The 15,489-nt window shown below is 56.3% G+C and overlaps 1 protein-coding gene across 6 annotated transcripts in view; it reads right to left on the bottom strand.

The window, feature by feature from the left end:
• MYT1 (myelin transcription factor 1) overlaps nt 1-1,197 on the bottom strand; it is a 61,266-nt gene extending 60,069 nt beyond the window's left edge. For 5 of the 6 annotated variants that reach the window (XR_015139300.1, XR_015139301.1, XM_086333047.1 and 2 more), the window contains exon 1: nt 753-1,197. The gene's annotated coding sequence lies outside the window, so the exon portion shown is untranslated. Of the gene's footprint in view, nt 1-210; nt 725-752 lie in introns of those variants that run through there. The other variant, XM_086333048.1, reaches the window with a different exon arrangement.
• Nucleotides 1,198-15,489: the final 14,292 nt, after the last annotated feature.

Raw genomic sequence — 15,489 nt, 5'->3', positions numbered from 1 at the left:
GGACAAAGTCCACGGCCCAGAACACATCACCTTAGAGGCAAAGACATCATATCTTTCAAGGCTCACACAGACTTCTTGGCTAAGCCTGATTTGTAGTTTTAAATACAAAAATCCAGTTACTAACGCCATAAACACACACACTCGTGACCCCAATCACATAGCGAGAAAAGGAGCGTAAGGGAACAGTGTGTCTATCCCACAGACACGCACCCTTAAGTTTAGAAATACGTGACACGCGAAGACAGGGCGCTCACATGACCATCTCTACTCCGTCTTGGGTGGGGGCACAAACGCGGTCCGGACGGCGTCCCTGCTGCAGAGCGGTCTTTTGCCTAAGGAGCCAGCGTTCTCCCAGGGAACCCAGCTGCTAGGTCCCCTGGCTGCAGATACAACTGTGTTCCTCTTCCAGAAAAGCACATAAAGTTTTCGTCTCAACACCAGGTCCCCCAATGTCTTTTCTGTCAGACGCACAATGTGTTCACTAAATTCTCGGAGAAGCCAAGCGCGTGAGCACGCCAAGGAGGGACAGAGAACACGGAGGAAAACAGCCGCCGGCAGACCCAGGAGGAGGAGAAAGCCTCGGTCCAACAGAGCGGCTTTAAAAAGCCATCATCAGACCTGTTCTTCCAGCAAAGAAAGCCTTCATCTTAGAAATTAACTCTGCGTGCGCCCTCTCCCCATCTCCACCCGAGGGGAAAAGCCAAGCACTGGGCATCTGCCTTTGTCAGCAAAAGAACATAACATTGACTTACCTTTCCCCACAGCTATTGTCTGTCCTCTTTCAAAATGACATCACGGAAAGCAATCATGAAATTTACATGGGGGGTGCGGATGGACGGGAGGAGAGGCGAGGCGGCTGCCTCGCTTCCAGCGGTCACATGTGGGGAAGCCTGTGTGCGGGTTTCAATTAAATATCTTCTCCCTTTAGTGTGCGAACTCCTAAGCCAGCTGAAGGCGACGTCTCATTTACTTAATGACCGCTCTCATTAGCAGCGGTGGCACGGGCTGGCGGAGAGACTCCTTTGTAAATACGCTACCCATGAACCCTTGGGGCTCCAATATATCTGTTTACTCTCCGAGGTGAAATAAATTTACAGTATAGCATCAGAAAGATGGATCTGCTGACGGGGAGCGAGAGGTGCCCAGGCCCTCAGAGCCCCTGTCTCCTGCTCCAAGCCTCAGCCAGCAGAAGGTGCCCGCGTTTGCCCACACTGATTCATAATTAATATGCAGCACGATTTGGAGTTTTTTATGCAAAACACACAAAAGGGCAGTACGCGTCACAACCACCAGGCTCACCCCCCTCTGCTTTCTCCACCAGTGGTTCAGTCCAATAATTCCTAATAGCAGCGACCGGAATGACAGATGCCCTGGGTTAGCACGGCTGCAGCGAAAGTACTTTACAATATTTATTGGTGGTTAGGAATATGACCTACCATCATAAAGAGCGGACTGCAGAATTTATTACTCAGATGAGCCAGGAGGGGTGCACAGTGGCTCATCTGCATATCTAAGTATCAGTGACTTAAATGGATATGTATATATTGTTTAAGTGCGTAAGGTTCTTATGGCCACAGACCAAAAAAGAGTCATATACACAAAGAGCAGGTGAGGAAAAGAGACTTTGCCTTTATCACACGTTTCCTTTTTGTTTCCAGTCTGAAAATCATAAAACGCTCTCACAGAATGCCTGAGCACTCTGGAAGACACATGTATCCTATACCTTGAAGCCTCTGAGTTTTTCCCAGCCAGAAGGAAGCACACCACTCAAGTTCCATCTTTCTGAGTTTTTTTTCAAACTGCCTGCAAGGAGCTAGCCAATGAAAATCAGGAGAGAAAAAATTGATAACACACACAATGGAAGTGCCCACCCACTCTTTAAGTAATCCAACTGTCTACTTTCTTAGGTGTTAGGCTTGATTTTTTTTCCCACACTTAGGGATAAATGTAGGAATTTCCTCAGTGAGAGTACCCAGGAGCTGGGAATTCTTGCTTATTATCTGAAGTCCCTCTTCTTACAGACAAAGCTAGCAAACAATTGTTCATTATCATAATCCAATTGTCAGAAACTGCACTGTGAAACACGACACATGCCGAACTCCAGACAGTTGCACAGAATGGGCTGTCACAGGCCAGTGAGACAACCAGAGAGACCCGTGGCCCAGAAACTCAGTGCAGAGATTGCGACAGACAGCAAGTATCGGTTTTTGGTATGTTATGCGGGAACACAATGTGTGTGTCCCACGTCAATCAGCACTGAAGGGCTCCGGCCACCAAAAACACGAGTGAGACAGAACCAAAACATTTAGCTTTCTCTAAGAGAACGTTTTTGAAGGGCAGCGAAAAACCCTTCCGCAAGCAGTTACTTTCAACTTGCAGAGCTGCTCCCACATTGCATGTAAACCAAGGAGATTCATGCTGAAAATAAGTATGTTCAGTTCTTACACACACATTATTCTCAACAAATAAAAGACAAAATGCACTCAAAGCAATCTCTTAATTTGAGCAATTGGAAATAAAGGCAAGCCCTCACTGGTCAAACTGAGGATGAAATATTAATCAGCCAGATGAGAACAGCTTGTGGCCCCGGCCACAACTGCCTAACGTTGTTTTTATTCTTTCCTAAGCTCACACCCATTAGCATAGAAGGACACGTTCAGTTAAGAGCTCTCTTGAAAAGCCATTTCCTGCCTCCTCTGGACACACTGCAAGAACTGGGATATTTTACATCCCAAACCTTTGGCATTCAGAAATTCTATTAAACTCTTATCGGCAGACTGCAGGCTCAGACAGCCCTGCGCGCTGTTGTTCCAGGCTGGAGACAGAATCAAGGGAGAGCCAGTGCTGAATCAGCCGATTCCCCCACAATACCCAGTGTTTCATGAAAGCATGTAATTCAGACATGGAACACTCAGACGCAGGAAACAGCAGCAAGCAAGAGGTAACATAGGGAGAGATCAGTGTGTGTGACAGAAAGACCTGGGATGGCAGGTAACAGACTGCATCCGCTCACACACTCAGGAACCTGCAGCTCTTACACCTGCCCGCTGAACAACAGGCTCCCTAGGCAGGCAGCCTGGTGGTCCGGAGTGCGGCCTCTGGTATCCACCTGAGTCTGCTCAGGGAGCGTTCCAACGAGCTCAGCAACTTCAAATTGCTGCCTGTTCTGAGAACCTGGGGAGAAGCCCTGGGAGCCTCCCGCCCAACCCCAGGAGGTCACTGTTGCAAGAGCCGGTTCAGAAGACAGGTTTTGATGAGTAAAGGTTCAAAATCTCCCTCCCACTGCACCAAGAGAACAAAGGAAGGGAGCCAGGAAGGGACTTCGCCGCAAGTTTTAAGGTTTCGCAGCTTTGTCAGCCTGAGTGGTAGGGTCCAGACGCGCCTGGATCTGATCAGCACGTTGGACAGCGCTCCCTCGCCCGAGGGCTCTTTGTTCGCGCAGTCAGGACTGGCACTCGACAGTCCCCGAGCCTGGCGGGAGAGGCGATTCCAAACCAAGTCTCCCAGCCTTGCGTGTAAGTGACAGCAGCAAGGTGTCATGAAAACTTTCCCTCTTACACAAGGGGAAACTGTCAGGATTTTTTTAAATCATAAAATATTTCCTTTGCCATAATTAAGCAAGGAGCGCATTGTTCCTCTAAGCTTTATTTCATAAAAGATCTGTGAGGAGGACACTTGTAATTTTAAAATTTGGAAGATCCACAGGGAAGCAACCTCTGCTTGATTGGAGGGTTCTCAAATGCCGCAGGGGAGAAAAATGGGCAGATTTGCAAAAGCAAACTTGCAGCACTCGCTTAGGAAGTGTTTTGTGGGAGCTGGGGAGGCAGGCTCAAAGATGGCTTAGCTAGTAAGATCATTTCAAATAAAGTGTAATTACTTGTGCAAATCTGCACACACACATTCCAAGTGTCAGTTCATTTGCTTCATAAAAACTCTTTCAAGTAATTTTGGTCTAAACTTTCTGCATCTGTAATTGGCACCACCTTCTCCGGTGACCAGCTGGGGGTGAGAGTTTTCTTGTTTCCCTCTGAAAGCGTCCCTGCAGATGGGCGCCCGCCTTAAAGCTGCAGACGACAATTAGGGCTGTTGTGTGTGGAGCCGCGATGGTCAGCATTAATATTGTATACGAACAGCTGAGGGCGAGGGGGGGCGCTGCCCCAGGCAGGCTCTGGCAGATGGAGCAAACAAAACCGAGAACACTCTCACCAGCATCCTGGGCTGACTCACACACACTCACACACACTCTGGCTGTACCATGGAGAGTGAGTGTTTCATGCTGAGACAGCAAACACACCAACCCTCTGACACTGTGTGCACACTTACACACACAAACACACACTTGATCGGGAGAGTATCACACTGTTAAAGTCTCCCACACACACAGTAACTTTGTGTGTGATGGAAACACAAGCACCAGCGGCCCCAGTGAACCATTTGCTGCAGTGAGTCCCGGGTGGACAGGCAGGTCACACACACACCCCCACCCACTGCTCCCCCCACCTCCCACAGACAGGGCAGCCTCCACGGGCTCTGCAAGCCCCTCCATCAGTCTCTGAGGGCCCTGGCCTTGCTCTGAAGGGAGCATGTGTCTGTCACCTCCTCAGCTGCCCAGAAAAGAGCACTGAGAGCTGATGGGGACACACAGCTAATTAGCCCCTTTGGCGTCTTGGCAGAAACCTGTGAACAAGCCAGGGGAGGGGTACTCGGGGGTGGGGGTGGTGGGGGGTACGCACCCAGGAAGGTCCCGCAGAGTGTCATCTTGGCTGGGCGGGCACACCTCCACTCAGAAACTTGTCCGGTGCGGTCACTTCATGCTGCAAAAGTTGTGACACAAACTTCTGTGTCCAGGGCCCTGGAGAGCTCCCTTCTCGTGCAGCCAATCGGGGGCCAGGGAGCAAATAATCACAAATTGATGCCCTGCCAATGAGGCTCCATTCCCCACACAAAGGGGCCCCAGGCCCCAGACAATGAGCCCTGCCTGCAGGTGGGAGGAGGCAGAGACAGCCTCTTCTCACTAAGGGACCAATAAGTGAGGGAGGGGAGGGGCTGTCCTGAAGGTGCTCCCCTTAGCCTCCCCCTCCCCACTTTCCTGCCTCACTCTCCCCTATCCCTACCCCTCTTCCTCCTCTCACTTTCCTCTCCCTCCACTTCACCCCAGACCAAGTTAGGTCAGAAACCTGGCTGAAGACCACTCAGGACAAGTGGGAGGGGTCAGGTCTAATTGGCCTTGACCTCCCCCAACACAAACATTGACTATGAGGGGGCATGCCCTTGTGGCCCCTGAACAATGAATGCCCCACCATCCAGGTGCGAAGCTTGAGGGGCGGAGGGAAGGTGAAGAGAGGACCAGCTCCCTCAGGGATGGAGGGTCAGGAGGGGGACCACAGAAGCAGGGCAGGTCGGGGTACATGTGGGTGGGGAGTGGGTTAGGCCTCTCTGCGGTGACCCCTCATGACCCACTCCATGCCCGTGACCCTTTGATGCCCATGGAAGTCTTTGGAGCAACAAGTTCAGCCATCACCAGACCTGGCTGAAGCCCCCCAGCTTCCCCTGATGCTGGGTGAAACTCCCATTCACCCCTCAGGTGACAGCTCAAGTCTCCATCCCATCCTCAGCCTGAGTACTCCCCTGTCTGTGCACAGCTGTCTGCCCCTGATAGGTGAGGCCCATACAGCCTGTGGCCACACTCAGGTTCCATGGGAGGCCCAGGAGATGGGCCTGAGAACAATCCCCTGTAAAGGTGGGAAGAGCAGATGAGACCCAGGGCCCCTCTGACATTCCTCAAGGGCAGAGGCCTCAAATCTGGTCCCTGGGGTTGTGGACCCTTCTTTACGAAGCCCGAGAGTTACAAGCTGGAGAGATGGGTGCTGGGGCCGGACTTCACTCTCCTGAAGCCAGGAGGAGGAAAATCTGGACAGAACCCAGGCTATCCCACGTTCCCTCAATAGCCCTGTGACCACCAGCAAACAGCTGTCTCCACGCCTGTTGTTAGGCCTCCAGTGAGGGCAGCTGGGCAGGAAATGGACAAGCATGTGGTCCTAGGGGGAGCTGCGCACATTAGGATACAGGCTGGGGGAAGGACCAGGCTCCTTGAGGGTCTGTTGGGTCCAATCAAGGGACACAGGGGACTCCAGAGTTTGGCCTGAGCCCTGGGAGGGGCAATGAAAGGAGCAGACAAGGGAGAGCAGGTGTGTGGGAACTGAAAGCCCTACTATCCCCAGGTCATGGGTTCAGTCGGAGGCTCAGGGCCAAATAAGACTAGAAATAAAGGTGAGTCACCTGGTTAGAGGGCAGCAAGGGGAGGGGCAAATGTGCTTAGAGCCTAGTGAGGGGGAGGAGGGGGAAGGGCAGGGGCAGATGGGGGATCAGGGGCTCATGGGGAACAGAGGTAAACAGGGAAGAGAGGCTGGGGCTGGCTGGGAGGTCCCCTCCATGTCCGTCACGGTCCCTCGTCTGCAGTGAGAGATATGCTTACAGAGAAGTTACCTCCTTCGAGTTATCCAACCCTCCTGTGACTCCCCTGTAAAGCAAGGGCATCAGGGACACTGCCTACTGCCCTGCAGGTCCCCAGATGGGGCCACACCTGTTGGCTGGTGCTGAGTCGTTGCTGACTATTTCTTATCACCTCCAATCCCCGGCCTGCCAACCTGGGAGACCACCAGGAAGACCAAAAGGCTCCCTCCTGGCACCACAGAGACCAGGTCCCTGCGGTGAGCGATTCTGAGTCCACTAGGCTCCCAAAGCTTGCGGGAAATGCATCCTTGAATGGAGTTAACTAAGGCTGATGACAGAGTAATACCGGGAGCAGCCTGGGAACACTTGTGATGTTTCCCTTAATAAAACCAAATGACCTTGTAAGCCAGCACATGACAAAAGCCCTTGGACAAGTGCAGAGTCAGCTAAGACAAAGTCAGTGTCTTCTCTGAAGGCTTGGGGGCTGCAGGAAGTCCTCGGACTCCTTAATTCTGCCTCCCCCAACTCACTGTGCTCAGGAATAGTGGAAGCAGCACAGGAGTCCCAAAATGAGATGTGAACTCTGAGGACTGAATCAGAATTCACATTCCAACAAGACCCCAGGGGACCTGCGGATCCCTTAGCATTTGAGGAGCAATGGCCCCTGGGAGGGCTCCCTGCCCATAGGGCTGTCAAGCATGGCAGTCACCCCAGCCTCTCTTGGGCGGAGGCACTTATAGCTCCTCCCTTCCCTTGACCAGAAGCCAGGTCACTTGCTGAGCACAGCCACTCCACCCCAGGCAAGCCCTCGGGCTCCTTGGCCATGTTCCCAGTGATACTGACACAGGCCACAGCCCTGCAGGACCAAAGTGACACAGGAGAGGGACCTGCTCCAAGGGTCAGGTGTGGGCTCCTGGGGCCACAAGGTGAGTGGGCTGGCAGGGCAGTGGGCACTGTGGCCAGCAGCACCGTTTCTGGTCATGCTTTAGGAGACCCTCATGTGTGTGCCCAGATGTCCCCTGTGGTGTGCCCTGTGGTTCCCCTACTGGCTCTGCTAAGAGCTAGCACCCGCAGGGGCCCAGGCACCGCCCTGCTTCCACAGGCTGGAGGGGGCTCAGAGGTGATGACTGGTTCATCATACTGGTTCATCAGGTGTTCATGGTGAGGAGCCATGAACATTCCTGCCTGCTGCTCAGAGGCAGAAGAGGCAGCACTCTAGCAAGAGCTGTCTCCTGGGGACACAGGCCCTGAAGTGGCTGGATTCTGTGTGTATTGACCCAAGGACAGCAGCTATTCCCAGATTGCAGGTTGCAGGACCCTTAGGCCTCTAGATTGAGGCTGGAGCCCAGTGGTCTTGGGGTCTGTGGGGCTCTCAGTAGACTCAGCTCAGGCCAGGGTGGTAACTGAGGTGGGGGACACAGCCCAACCTATCATCCGGGTCCAGATGGACCCAGAGAGGCCTCATGTCCCCTCTCTGCAGTCTGGTATCAGAGGGCTGCCAGCTCACAGTGAGGGCCTCAGAGAGTGAGGGGATCAGAGTAAGGGCATCAGAGAGCAAGGGGCTCAGACAGCAAGGGGGTGAAGTTACAGCTCAAAGCCCACCCCCAGGTGTGTAGCCCTAGGAAGCTGACAGCAGAGTCTGGTAGCTGCCTGCCCCCCCGCCAACTCAGGCCATCTGGAAGGAAGGGAGGAAGGAAGAGAGGAGACAGAGGGACCCAGACCAGGGAAGGAGCAAGCAACTGGTCCATGGACTCTGCAGGACGTCCAGCTGCTCAGGGACCACAGCCTTCTGAGGGCTCAGCGCTGCCAGGACCAAGGGGCGAGAGGAGGACGTACAGCTACAATGCGGGAACAGGAGTGCGAGGCAGTGTGGGGTGGAGTCCAGGGTTAGGGATGAGCACCGTGGTGGACACGCAGGGACACAAGGGAGAAGCAGCAGAGAGAGGAGGCAGAAATCAGATGGGCTCAGACAGATGGACAGAGATGAGGGAAGCAAGAAGGCCAGTGCCTGCGAAGGGGTAGGTGGGAGACAGGCCCCAGGGCCTGGGGCCAGCAGCTGCCCCAGGAAAAAGTGAGGGTGGGCTAGGCGCCTCCCCTGATCCTGTCCTTCTCGAGGGCTTGCACCCTGCAGGGGTCGTGTCTCATCTGATGTGCGTATGCATGTGTGTGCACACGAGCAGGGGGACAGAGAGCTGCAGGCTCTGTTTAAATGGCTTTGGAATTCTGCTCTCGGAACAGATGGCCTCAGAGATAAAGCCGCCAGAGAGCCTGGGCGAGAGCGAGGCCCTGGCGGTTGCCATGGTAGGCTGAGCCGGTGGCCTCTGCTTATTAGCGGCCACGAGAGCACGGCCCACAAATGTCAACACGGGCTCTGGGGAGGGGAGTCCCCAGAGAGCCCCCGTGGGGAGACACCCTCACTTGGACATCCAGCCCCCACAGCAGCAAGAATGGAATGGAGCTTGCAGGAACCAGTGGGCACTGGTTGGGCACAGGCTGGGAGGCTCGAGGACCCCCACCCCAAGATTCAGCCCTGAGATGCCTGGGCTGGACCCAGACACACTGATGCCAGGTGGTTCCAGCTGCACCCCGAATTGGAAACCAAATCCAAGCTGGTGTCAGTGCCACACTCTGGTATAACCGGATGGCTTCCCTGGTGAGTTGAGAAGTAAAGCCCCACCCTACACACAGTGCCCTGGCGTGAGGGCCAGGGTCCTGGAGCCCAGAAAGAGAAGGGGCACCTGGACTGCTATCAGGGGACAGATCTTGGTGGAAGCTCCCTCCACCCTCATCACCCCAAGAGGCACAGGAATCCCATCTGAGGAGCCAGGTAGGACACCCATGAGGAGGGGGAGCCATGCAGCCCCACCCTGTGCAGGACCAACAGTTTGGGGGCCCTTGCAGACCTGGTTGTTCCCAGGGCAGAGCCAAGACTGGAGCCCAGGAGTGTCTGGAGCCAAATCCTGGATCTGGGCTTCCGGCCCCACAAGGAGGGGCCTCGGGGGCCCCTTCCCCAAGCTGAGGAAAATTTCAGGGTGAGGAAGGTCCTACCTTAGTCTCCCAAGGGAGAATGGGGCAAGGAGAGGGTGACAAAGTGGGTGGTGTTGAGGTCTCACCCTGGTCCCTGCCTGGAGCAAGAAGAAGGTATCTGATGGAGCATGAGAAGAGCCAGAGGTGGGAGGCAGTGGAGATGGCCAAGGGGGGCTGGGCAGGCACCAGCAGGAAATCCACAAGGGCAGCCCCAAGGAGCATGGACTGCAGGGCCTCCAAGAACCAGGACTGCCCAACTTACCAGGTGGTCTAGACTAAGCCAGGCCTAGCAACTATGCCCAGGGTCCCAGGGCCACAGCGTCCCCTGGGCCCCAACCAAATTCATGCTCTAGACATTCCATCTGGTTAGAGACTGTCACTGGTTAGAGCAATTGGGAACCTTCCAAACCCTGTACTGTCCTCCCTGCCCCCCTGCACACAAGGGCAGAGCCCAGAACCTACTGGATGAGGCTTCAATTTGTCCGTCAATAGCCCTGACCTTTCTGCCATGAAGGCATGAATGAATGCATAGATGAGTGGGTGGGTGGATGGAGAGGTGAGTGGATGGATGGATGAGTGGGTGAGTGGGTGGGTAGATGATGGTTGGGTGGGTGGATGGATGGGTGAAAGGGTGGGTGAGTGCGTGGGTGAGTATGCGGATAGATGGATGGGTAGGTGGATGGGTTGGTGGGTGGGTGGATGGATGGAAGTATGGGTGGGTAGGTGGGTGAATGCATGGATGGACAGATGGGGGACAGCAAATGTATGAATGGATGGATGGATGAGCACAAGGTTTGCTGGTGCAGATCAGTACAAATGGGAAGGGCTACGTGCAAGCTCAGGCACGGGGACGTATCTCACTGGGGACCACAGTGTGACAATCTACTGGGCCCTAGAGCCCGGGGTGCCCCTATCTCCCTGACCCTGACTCCACTACACACACCTCCAGAGCCCGAGACACATCCAAGCAAGGCCACCCAGTGCCAGCAGCACGTGTGACAACATCAACCTGAACCCCACACATCAGGCATCCCTGAGTCTGCAAGACAAGAGGAACAGGCTGGCAAACATGGCCACCCCCAGCCCCAGGAGCACAGCTGGGGTAGGAGATAGAGAAGAGGCTGCTGGGAGGGGGCGCCATGAGCCCAGAGCCACCTGGATCCTTCCCCCGGGTGGTAACCAGGAGCCTCCAGGCTGTAGGAAGACAGAGAATGCCAAAGCCATGTGACAAAACTCAAGGTGTGCGCCGACACCTGCCTTCACATTTCACCCAGTTCACAGTCAGCTTTCTCATGAGAGAAGTGCTGGGTTAACACACGTTTCAGACGAGATGATGCTGTCGCCCACAGACCTGCCCAGCTCACCAGCCTGGCTGAGCACCACCCTACCTGGGGGAGCCCCAGAAGTCTTCACGGGAAGGTTTTGTGAAAGTGCAGACTGGGCTAAGGGTCCTCCGGCAACTGTAGGGAACCCCCCCACACACCCGCCCGTCTGCAAGCAGACACAGGCCGACAGTTCACACAAGCCCAGGCGGGCTGTACCCCATCCCCCTGCCCCATTTTTGACCAGGTGCTGAGGCTTGGACAGTGGCTGATGTGGAAAGGCTCTCAGAGCCCACCAACACCAGAGCCCACCTCCCCCCCACAGCACGGGGCCCGGCTGCAGCTCGAGCTGGCAGCGAGGGAATAAAACCCACTTTCTGAGGGGCCATTGTCCCACCACCTGTGCTCCCGTGCTGCTGGCCTCCCAGCATGGCCGCTGGCTCCACCCCCAACCCCTCAGCTGCACCAAGCTGGGGCACCTGTATGCAAATCCCGCAGAGCACAGGGGGAGGAGGGCCAGGGAGGAGGACAGCCTCAGGGAAGACCCTGGAGACCTTGAGGTGACATCCATATGCTTGGAGTGGCCAAAGGCCCCACCCCAAAAGGGATGAGTAGGATCCCAGGAGCAGGGGCTGTGGTCCCCACCCTGGGCCTGGAGACCCCGTAGCTGAGGGACAGGATACTCGGACTGTGGGCTTGCTGTGACTTGGCACAGCAATCCCTGCTGAGCTTGAAGCTATGGCTGCACGAAAACACCACGATGGGCCCATTCTAGTTTGTGCCCAGCAGTGGCAGGAGGAAGAGCAGCGACAGTAAGCACCCCCAGTGGATGCCCACACAGTTACTCAGTGCAATGTCACTGTACTTCAGGTAAGAATGATCTGACCTGCTTTATAGGCTCATAGAGGTCAGAGGGCTTCTCTGAGGGTCATGGAATCAAGCGACGGGGGAGCCACAGCCCAGTGCACCATCCTGCTTCAGCCGAGGTGGGCTCCTTGGAAAGTCAAAAACCATGCCAATATCCCCCAGTATCTCCGGCGGGGCACAGGAGTGCAAGACAGATGCTCATGTGCACACCTGGGGTTTGGGAGGTGGGGGCCAGACAGACACAGAGTCCTAAGACCACACAGAGCCCTGTCACTTGTCCAGTCACCCCAACCCGTGACCTCAGCTGTGTGTGTCGGCCTGACCACGTCCCACGGGATGTCCCTCCCTCCACAAGGCAGGGCCCGCTGTCCTCCAGCACCTCCTTGGAAAGGGCCTGCCCAACCTCTGATGTACCTCATGCCTAGAAGGGTGCTCACGCGTTCTCCACACTGGGAGCCTGTGTGTTTCCTGAGGGACATTCAAGTACAAGTTGTGCGTATCCACCTGTGCGCACCTCTGCCTGGGCATGTCAGTGGGCATGCGACAGTGTACACACCTTGCACAAGGGTGAGTCCACATTTATGAGTGTGTGTGCACTTAACGTGTGTGCCTCCTGTTGGGTAGTCACTGTGTGAGCATCTGTGCATGTGTGTGCGCCCACCTGTGTTTGCATATCTGTGCATGTGCGTGTGCATGCACACCTGCATGCACACACAATTCCTGCCCCTGCGCAGGGGAGTGGCTGGAAACAAGCACAAAAGCTACAGGTCTAGCCCGTCACCATGGGAGGGCCCCGTGTGGGCCCGCCCCCATCAGCTGCCATCTACTGGTGTGCGCCCAGATTCAAGCCAAGGTCCATGGATGCCCACTGCCTGCAACCTAGGGCCCATCGTGTTGCCTACATACCCCCCTTAGACTGTGAGGCCTTGCTCCACACAGGCCATGAGCTCCCCCCAGAGCAAGGTGTCCTGGGTCTCAGCTCCCAGCAGCCCTTGTGCCTCCTGACAGGTACAGTTGTCCACACCAAGGAACAGGCCGCAAACCTGAGGCCACCAGTCAGAGCCCCCGCCCCACACCTGCCCTGGGGGGTGGCCCCTGCACTGCCTCTACTGCCCATTGGGCGAGGAGCCACGCGAGGTGGGCATCTGGTCTGCTCTGCTCAGGCTGGGTGCCTGTCTGTGCTTGAGGGGTCTCCCCCAAACCTGAGCAGAGGCTATGCAAGGCCGCAGCCCAGAGGTGCCTGCAGCCGACTGCCTTATGCAGACAATATCCCCAAGTGTCTCATTTCCTTGCCTCTCCTTATGGTTCCTCACATTCACCCAGCGACATGGGGCCAGTATGTTGGAAACGGCTTCATCAGGAAGTGAAAACCTTGTAATGGGGACAGCCAGCACTGGGAGAGAATGTCCTGGCCATTAGGCATCTCCGGAGACCCCTCAGCCTTCCTGTGTGTGTGCAGGAGGCTTGGAGGAGTGGAGAGGGAAACAGGAAGCAGCCCTTCACCACCAGGAAGCCCTAAACCCTGTAACAGACACAGCAGGTCAGAAAGGAGCTCCACGGGTGGTCGCAGCTTTTCCCTAGAATTTTGCTGGGTTGTGAGCTCTGCTCCCCTGCACCTCTCAGCGTCCCTGCTTTGGGGAGCCCCCCCAGTGTGTGCTATGTCACTTCAGTCGCGTCTGACTCTTTGCCATCCCATGGATCATAGTCTCCAGGCTCCTCTGTCCATGGGATTCTTCAGGCAAGAACGCTGGATTGGGCTGCCACGTCCTTCTTCAAGAGGCAGCTGTGGGGCACAGGACATGTTCCAGCCCTGCTTGATGGGGCCCAGAGAAGGCTGCTGGCAGCGGGGGTACAGACAGTCAGAGCAGGACGGGGTGGCTGGACATAGATGTCAAGTTAGCAGCTGGGGGCGGGCCACTTGCCTTCATCTCCAAACCATCCCTGTGTCCACAGGGAACCCTATCAGCCCTTCCTTAGCTGGAGAACAGGGTGGAGGGTTACCCCTCTCCTGGCCCACCCCCAGCACCTCCCTGCACCCTGCCAACAGCATCTACCACCCGCCAGGCCCCTGGGCTTCAGGGTAAAGCACAGGTCTCCACCCACCCTCCCTGGAGTGGGGCCACATACAGGAGGTAGCTCCCTCTCCCCTGCCAGGCTTTTCCCCACGCAGCTCCTTTCCTAGGTGCTTCCAGACTAGGTCAGCACCTTCAGTGTTCTCCTGGGCCCGGCCCCTCCTCCTGGGGGCCTTTATCACTGATGATCGAGTATTGTGTCGTCATTCGTCCAGAATCCAGCTCCCGGGGGAAGAGGGGGCAACAGGGGCCTGTTTCCCCCAATGCCCAGCTGCGGGCCTGCCCCAGTCTTGGGCCAGGTGGACAGGTGAAGGAAGACAGGACACTGTAGACAGAAGGTAGACTGCTGAGGGAGGCTGCGCTGGTGGGGGGTCTCCCAGCAGAGGCCTCCCAGATAGGCCTTTACTGAGAGGCTGGGGGTGGGGTGGGGTCAGGAGATGGGGGGAGGGTTGGGTGGGCATCAACACAAAGGGCTCTGTCTGTGAAGTCAAATCCCTGCACCTGGCCTGCCCCCACCCACACCCTGGAGGGGAAGCACAGGCCTCCTTCGAAGGGTGTCCCTAGCAGGGAGGGGTCACCTCCTCCAGGCAGCCCCCCTGGAGCCCAGAAGGCCTCTGCCACATGCAGGGGCGAAAGTGCCCTGTAGGCAGAGGGCAGGGCCCTGAACAGAGGCTGCCCCACCAAGGGGTGCTGAGCTGCAACCCCTGGAGGCCATGGGGTCGGAGCAGAGGCTGGTACATCCCCTCTCCTCAGAAAACTGCTGCAGGCTCTTCCCTCAGCCAGAGACAGAAGTGAGAGCAGCTGTGAGGACCACGAATGTCACATACTCAGTACCCTCAGCAGAGGTTTAATCCCCCTTCTCCTCCCCCTTGTGCCCACCCCCCACTGCCAGAGAGAAGAGGGAGAGGAAGGGAGGGAGGAAGAGGTGGGAGAGGCAAGAGGAGGGGACCCTGAGTTTGCACCCAGCATCCTGGCTCAAGTGCTGAGCTTCTAACCAGCACGCTTACTCTGGCCCCTCTGTTAGCAAGCCCAGGGCCCGGGTCCCAGGGAAGGCGGACCCTTTCTACTCCTTTCCCCCACCCACTCCCACTCTCAGCCATGTCTCAGGGTCTGCCCCCACCCCCACCCCACCGCAGACCTTCCAGAGAATGTGAGGCCGGAGCTGAGTCTTCGAGGAAGACGACCCGCCAGGCTGGCGCAGCAGCTGCCAGGCTGGGGGACGAGCAGGACTCATTCAGCTGATTCCCCCTAATTGCTTTAAAGTTGTACTAATTGAACTGATTGAAAACAGAGCCTGGGGGGTGAAGGAAAGGAAGGATGGGCTGGAGAATTCAGTGCCCATCCCCCAGGCCAAGCTGAAACCCCTCAGCTGCCCAGGGCCTCAGCCAGGGCAGCTCTTTGTTTCCTGACCCCCTGCCCAGCCCTAGCCCCTGCCAGATTGGAAGGGGTCAGACTCAAACCTGGACTGGACAGGCTGACTGGACAGGACAGGACGCAGTGTCCTTACACGTACAGAATCCACGAGGAGGTTTGAGGTGAAACATCAGGCCCTGGGGGTCGCATGCAGCCCAACCCCCATCCACCAACTCCCTTGACAAGCATCAGTTCTGACCCATCAGCCGCAGGCCCAGGGGTGAGCACCAGGGCTTCTGGACCCTCAGACCCCTCAGCCCTCTGTTCACCAGGGCACTTTGGCGTTGTGTGACAGTTGGGCTCCCCCACCCAACCAGGAGAGCCAAAAGAAGCTT

This window comes from Bos grunniens, chromosome 13 (assembly GCF_055505025.1).
Source record: "Bos grunniens cultivar Pamir isolate PY7600 chromosome 13, Bosgru_T2T1.0, whole genome shotgun sequence".
Classification (NCBI taxonomy): Eukaryota; Metazoa; Chordata; class Mammalia; order Artiodactyla; family Bovidae; genus Bos; species Bos grunniens.
This window is presented reverse-complemented; position numbering and strand designations above follow the sequence as displayed.